This window comes from Adiantum capillus-veneris, chromosome 23 (genome assembly GCF_014529385.1).
Source record: "Adiantum capillus-veneris isolate H3 chromosome 23, ASM1452938v2, whole genome shotgun sequence".
NCBI lineage: Eukaryota > Viridiplantae > Streptophyta > Polypodiopsida > Polypodiales > Pteridaceae > Adiantum > Adiantum capillus-veneris.
In genome coordinates, this window is record NC_140953.1 from 54,745,378 (window position 1) to 54,752,847 (window position 7,470).

Consider the following 7,470-nt stretch of genomic DNA (forward strand, 5'->3'; position numbering starts at 1 on the left):
CTCTCTCGATGAGAGTCATAGCAGAAAACTATTGCATGCTTATAAGATAAGTTGCACGTTAGGCATAAGATGCACAAGAGCATGGCAATCAACTATATACGTCATAGTAGTTTAAGGAAAGCTCCTCAGGCCAACATGATCTTCTTATCTCTCTTTCTTTTTTCTCTCTAAAGATAATGAAAAATTTCTAAGAAGCTTTTGATACATGTTTCGCTGGTGAGTCAACATGAGCCAAGGTGCTCTAACTCTCAGCTAGAAATTGGGCAAGATGCCATCCAAATTAGTCTTCAACGGTTTGACGATTGAACATTAATTGCCATGAGGGCTATGAGCCACACACGCTGGCTAAGAGCCATTGTTAAATCTAGGGTAAGACCCAATTGTTGGTATTCTGTGCGCTCCTTGTCGCACTGTCGAAGCAAGGGACTTGCCAATACACCGTGTGCGAGCCACAAACGGCTCCAAGCACACAACAAGCCTAAACTAGCAAGCTCAAGAAAACAAAGGGTGTGTCACTCACCGCTCTACGCTTGCCTTCGTGGTGGATTCCTCGCCGCGATGAAGAAGAAGCTGCAGTCGTGCCGCGCTCAACCGCTTCGCCGCCGTCGTGCCTTCGTAATGCTCGATCGCACACACACTCTCCCTCTCTCTCTCTCTCTCACACACACACACACAAGGAGGTGAAGAAGAAGAAGATGGAGATGGAGCAAGAGCACTCTTCAATTGCACAAATGAGAGAATGAGTAAAAATTAGGTTTAGTTGGCTTTTATAGGAGCTCACCCCATTCACACTTGGGCGCCCATGCTTAACCAACTAATCCCTTGAATGTCCAAGTTAAAGTGCGCCTCTCATCGGCGATCACTCTACCTTTCCCTATTGGTCCGACAAGCCCGGTACCTGACTCTACCAAATACATAATACGCGTCCATCGTAGGTGATGGGTGTCCGTGAGCTGTGAGGGTTAACATGCCCCCCTTCCTGATGTAGATTCCGTCCTCGGAAGCTATTGAGTTGAAGCTGGATCGTCGAGGTGGAAGAGCATTTGAGATGAATGTCCTTAGCCTTCTTCAGTCACTGCAAAATCAAACAACATTGGCACAGTAATTGCATTCTCTTAAAAAGCATATGCAGTTTTAGATAGAAAAATTGATTGGTAAAAGAATTTCAAACAATTTGTTAGCAATGAACATTAAATTGCAATGTAATCAAATGCATAAACAGATGTAAAGGCAAAAAATTAAACAAGTCTGGGGTCGCTAATTTGACGGTCGAAAAGCACTAGAGATCGAATATTAATACCATGGGTAAGCTTCTTAACTTTCTGTGGTCAATTAAGTTGTTTAATCGCGAGAGCCAAGTATTCATGTTCAAGGGCTGACTAGAGGCTATATCTAGAAAACCTTGTAGTTAAGCTACCATAAAAGGAATTTCTCATGAAATCATCGCCTGACTGATTACTTTTTCTTTGACCCCCCAAGGTCTTTTCACACTGATTCAATTTTGAAGTGGGTGCTTATTTTGTATGCCTTGGGTTTTTTGCTTTTCAAGGAAAAGCGCCCACGCTGGGAACCTCTAGGGCTCTAGTACCATAGGCGATACATGTGAGTGAAGTACCAAATCAAGCCGAGATTTCTCTTCCAGCTTAAAATTTTACATTGTGGCACTTTAATTTTTTGTTTGTTCATTTTCATCATTTTAATTTTGTAACTTTGGGGGGTCATATAACATTGTTACACTCCCCAGGCTCATCACATTAGTAAACTCCCTTTATAATACTTAAGCTAAAGGTCAATAGGGTTAAGCCCACTAGAAAGCCCTAGTACATTTCATACAATGCTGCCTAAATCGGATTAAGAACCTAAGTAACCATTGCTTATTAGGAAGTCATTCCCCATGGTATTAAGAGAAGATCTCTAATACCTAGCTTGGTCAAACTAGCTTAGTCGGACTGCTTGATTTTTAAACCTAGACAAGTGATTATGACAAAAGATTGCATTGAATTAAATGTTTGATACTAAGCCAATGCGCTGAATATTATGCTACCAATCACAATCAAAGCAGACAATCATAGATGCAAAAAGATAACGGCAATGCTAATGGATAAGAAACACCTGTTTGTGTTGATGGTCGCGCTTGATTTGAAGTGTGAACGAGAGAAAGGTTCCATGAAGGTCCAAATCCTATCAATAGAAACACGCTCCTGTACACACTAGGAAACAAAAGAAATACCTCCAGGAGGCACATCAGTGGGAAAAATTAAAACTCCTAAAAAACAAACTCAAAACACAATCTAGACCCCTAACCTACCTATCTGTCACCCCTTTTAGAATCAAGGAAAGAGGATATTATATAAACCGGGTGGCCACCCTAAGGCTAGGCCTCTATCCTCATCATCTAGATAAATAAAATCGTTGTCCGTGAGGCCATAGTCTTCCTCGGTCTCTATTAGTTCCTCTTCATCATCCTCTTGTGCAAGCATGCTAATCAAGAACCTCGTGATGCGTGGATACTCATCTTGTGCAAAAGAATAAGCATGTGCCATTGGAGACACATTCGCTACTGGGTAGGGATCACTAGTTAGCCATAGACGTATCAGCCATTCTAACTCCTCAAAATTTCTCTCACATGCAAGGCTCTCTATCAAATCCCATTCGCAAGAAAGTATAGGGTAGCATACGTAGAACACTTGTTGAAAAGACAAGGGGTACCTTTCATCAAAAATAGAAGTGCATGCCTCTGGTGAAGTAGCCATTTCTGACAAGACAGATAGATTTGGTTAGGCCTTTAAAACATAAGAGTTGTTTTTGTGTGTTGCTTGACTTGACACGGTGAATTTAGACTTATATGTAAGATCTGATAGGGTGCTCTCTCATTGCTAGGCGCTCTTGCTCTTTACTATTTTTGTTTTTTTGCGAGTATAAGGCTATATATATACATTCCCTAAGATCGGAGATTGAGAGGTCAGGGAAAAAGGTTGAGAGGGAAGCAAGTGAATGATGGATGTCCACAAACATTCCCCCCTTCCTTGGGTAGATCATACCGTTTGAAATGAGCTTGTCACCCTTTGAAACCAATTGTTCCAGTTGGTAATAGGTGAGGATTTTTTCCAGTAGTTTTCTATTACCCTAGGTGCCTCGTCAAGTTGTAAGGGTGGTAAGGTACTCTCCCAGGATTTTATTTGCAACGTTGTTGTAGGTGGTGAACTTACCCCGGAAGGTGCAAACTCTTTCGTGCTTGGATGGATATGTACAGTGTTAGGTGGAGGTTGTGTCGAAGCTTCTATTTGCATATAGGGACTACATGAAGAGCAAGAAGCTTCATTTGATTTCCCTGTTCCTGAGCTAGGTGGAACAAATCGTTCTTTCTTTGGTACCCAAACTAGCTCGGGAGCGGGTGTGTAGCATTCTGTGATTTTTTCCTTTCCACGATCATTGATTCGTTTTGGAGCTACGGGATTGGGTTTACATGGGTCAGGTGATAGGTAAGAGCACAATCTACGTTTTGGCACCCAGATTTGATCATTTCCTTGATAGTATCCTTGGGCTTCCAATAGTCGTTTAGGAATCCAACGCAGCGTTTCTTTACATTTCTTGGAGTGAGTGGTACGGTTCTTACTAGGTTTCCGTTTTTTAGCACTAGCTATGGTCACTAAAGAAGCTTTAGGGACCCACTTGTATGTTTTCTTCGTTACATTAGGATGAGTCTTGTCAGAAGCGATATGCATTGCTTGTAGCATATTTAAGGGTATAGGAATTTCATCCCCCTCAAGTGTTACCCAGGTCGTCCCCCTATTTCCCCAAGTGTCTATGGTTGATGCTAGGTGTACCCAATCTACATTGTCTGATTCCGTCATACCCGGTAACACATCCATGTAAGGAGAATCTTGGCCAATGTCTGTATCCTTCTTACAAGTGTAACAATATTGTAGTGGGGCCGAGTGAACCGTGGTGTCAGAGCGATGATCAATAATGGTTTTACTCCCTAAGGGGTGTACCTTACCAGTCACCAAATCCACTCTAAGGACAGAGTCTTGGAATTGCAAATAGACATGATTTTTAGACCAATCGTGAACCATTTGTGCTTCCCTCATGAATGGTCGTCCTAAAATCATTTCATATGACATAAGGTGTTTAGAGAAATCCATTACAATGAACGTATGTCGTACCTTGTGTCCTAGAACTTTGATCTTAAGATCCTTGAGCATCCCCATAGGTTTGGCTATGGTACCATTTGCCATCTTTACCACAATGTTAGTAACACTGAGGCGGGGTTTTCCCATGGATTCCCAACAATCTTTTGTAACGATGCTAACTCCCGCACCACCATCAAGAATTCCCTTTATAGTTAATCCCTTGGTAGTGATGGGTAGGGTCGCATTAGACTCGTCGCCTTCAAAATACTGGCCTAATTCGTTAATGGGTACCTCGATCACAGACTCGTGTCCATCTAAGTCAAGTGATTGCACATGATTTTCCTCATCAATCATAATCGAGTCAGGCCTATTTGGTTGCGCAAACTGCGGTAATCCCGTTCGTAGCTCTCCGTTAAGGAATGCTCGAAGTGCAAGGAATAACTCAGGATCTCCATACAGCTTTGCTATGATCGTGGTTCGGACCTCAGAAGACATGAAGTCCACTAGTTTGGCAACATTCATTGGCGTTTTGCAGGGTGTAGGTCCTTGACTAGGAACTGGTGAGGATGGAATCTCATATTCCTCAATGGGATCAGGTATTCCTTCGTTAAACATCCTTTCCAACAAGAAGGGTGTGGGTGTATGATCACTTTCTGATGTCCTGTCCTCACTCCCTTCTTGGATGATACTAGATATGGCTAACGGTCTATGGTTCATGTGGGGTGGATGAACTTGCGTGGGAAACACTGTGTCATGAATTTTGACCTGCATGGGTTCTGGTTCTAGTTTCCTTTGAGTCTCCTCCACTAAACCTCTTAGATGTTTCACCTGCTTAATCTCGTCTACAGGGTTTGGGTACGTCCCAATCTTCTTTTTACGATTCTTCCCTTTTTGCCCCTGCGGTTTATCTTGGGGGTCTTGGATTGGATTTGGAAACACTTGTGGTGTTTTCAGAGGCTCTTTATGATTTTCTCTTATTCGGTTTTCATTTGGTTCCATGTTACGGTTTTCTTTGTCGGTCTTTCCCTTTGTGGTATTGGTTCTAGTCTCCATTGTCTCGACTGAATCTGAATCATCCTCGAGGTCATTCATATACACGGGGTCATCTCCTGTTCCTATGTTTGTTTTGGAACTTGGCTTTGAATTTTCCGTATTCTGCGACTTCTTCCTTCGTGTCTTCTTTTTCTTTGCTTGGATAACTGACGCGGTATCTCTCTCTTTGAGGATATGGCTTGGCCCTTGAAGCATGGACCGTGTAATCGCATAAGCGGGTGCGATGGGTGGTATTGGCGATGTCACACTAGCAATTTCGACCAAATTCAGGGGTGTGATTTTAGGCGCATTTGGGTTATAGGGGCATTGGGCAATCAAGTGATCTATGCCACAACGATTACATGTGAGTATTGGCATTGCAGACGTGCTCCCTTGATTCATTTGCATCTGTGCAGCATTCTTTTGCAGCCTAATAGGGCACTCCGCTACTCGATGTGGTCCACCACACTCGTAGCATTGAAGAGGTGGCCTCCTAGCCTGGGTGTTGATATTTTGACCTCTGGATGCGAGAGCAGCAGCTTGATAAACCGGCTTGACTTGTCCCCAACAATCTTCCATGTAGTATATAGGAAATTCTTCCAATGTATCAAGTCCGTAGGCAATACTAGTGTCTATTTCCTCCTCACAACCATCTGCATAAGCATTAGATGGCTCGCAACCCACTTGGTTCATAGGGGCGACTCTTGGATGCGGGGGCTGCGGTCCTAGCACAGGAGGTGGTAACGGTGTAGCTTGTACAACATTTTGAGATCTAGGGACCATGTGTTGCGGTAGTTGCTCAACAGGTGGAGCAGGCATCAATACAGGAGCTCGAGGCGCATCCGTCCAGGCTACAGGTGGTCTATTTGCCATCATACGTTTGATCATTAAACAATCCTTAGCTTGGTGACCATACCTACCACATGCGTTGCAAGTTCCATTAAATTTTACTCTAAACGTAGGGCACTCACTAGTGCTATGTGGAACTAAGAAAATGGAACACCATTGTTGCTCCCTTCTTGGATACATGTGACTATTTTGAGGGGGTCGATTATCCTTAAGAGACTCTTGGATTGCCTTGGTGAGGTCTGTCAAGAATGTCTCAAATACCTTTGGCTCATTGGCAATGGGCTTTGCAGTCATGGGTTCATACTCAATGGCTTGTGAGCTAGTGGATCTCGTGTCAGTAGACACCCTCATGCCTGCTATCATCAAGTTGTCCTCTAATTGGATTGCATTGGCAGTGACATCTTCCCAGGTTGTGATACCTCTAATCACTAGTCCATTATAGATTCCTTCATTCCTCAACCCTCGAATGAATCGATCAAGCAGTTGGTTATTGTTGAAGCGCTCATTTACAGGGCAACGAGAGTTTAAGTGCTTTAGACGACTAATGAAGTCCCTTACTGACTCTCCTTCCTTACGTTCGGCCTTCTGTAGCTGAGATGCTACACCCCAAAGCACACCTTCTCGTATGTACTCCTTTAGAAACAACCTTCGAAGGGTAGGGTAGATTGTTTTCTCGTCCACCCTTAGGGTCCTATACCAATCTCCAGCCTTCCCACTTAATGTCAAGCTTAAGGCATTGCACTTATGTAGTTCGTTGCGTTCCCCTAAGGAATCACATACTTGTTCAAACACTTCAATGTGTTTTCTAGCATCTTCGTCCCCATTGAATTTTTGCGTGAGTTTGGCAATTTGTACTGCCTTACTTCTAGGCTCTCTATCAGATGCATGACGCATATTTTCCGCGATAGATCGACCTATGGTTTGAGCAAACGCTGCCAAGTCACCTATGTGAGGAGGCAGGGCCGGTGGAGGTACTCTTGGAATCATATGTGGGAGAGGAACGGGTACCGGTCTTGGCATATGTGTGGATGATGCAGGATATGGAACATAACCGGGCATAGGTCCACTCGGATAAGGGCTAGGGAGCGGCACTCGAGGAGCATAAGCAAGTGGTACAATTGGAGGTGTGGGGGCCATGTGTGCATAAGGGGCTAGAGGCACATATGGTCGAGGCCCCATATTAGGTACTATGACACTAGGTAGTGGCACTGCGCTAATCGTAGATGTCATCGGTACATTCTCTGTTAGGCTTATCCCTGGAGTGAGCACTGTGTTTTCCTTAATAGAGGGTTGAGCCAAGTTAGGGAAGCTAAAGTTTTCGCTCGGAGGCTCAGATTGCATAGAGACCCCAGGTGAAATGACATAAGATGGGTCCATGGGGCTCATTAGAGGAGTCTCCATTTGTGATAGAGTAGGCTGTTGAGCCTTGCTCGTATCCAGAAATCTCATGGGGCCA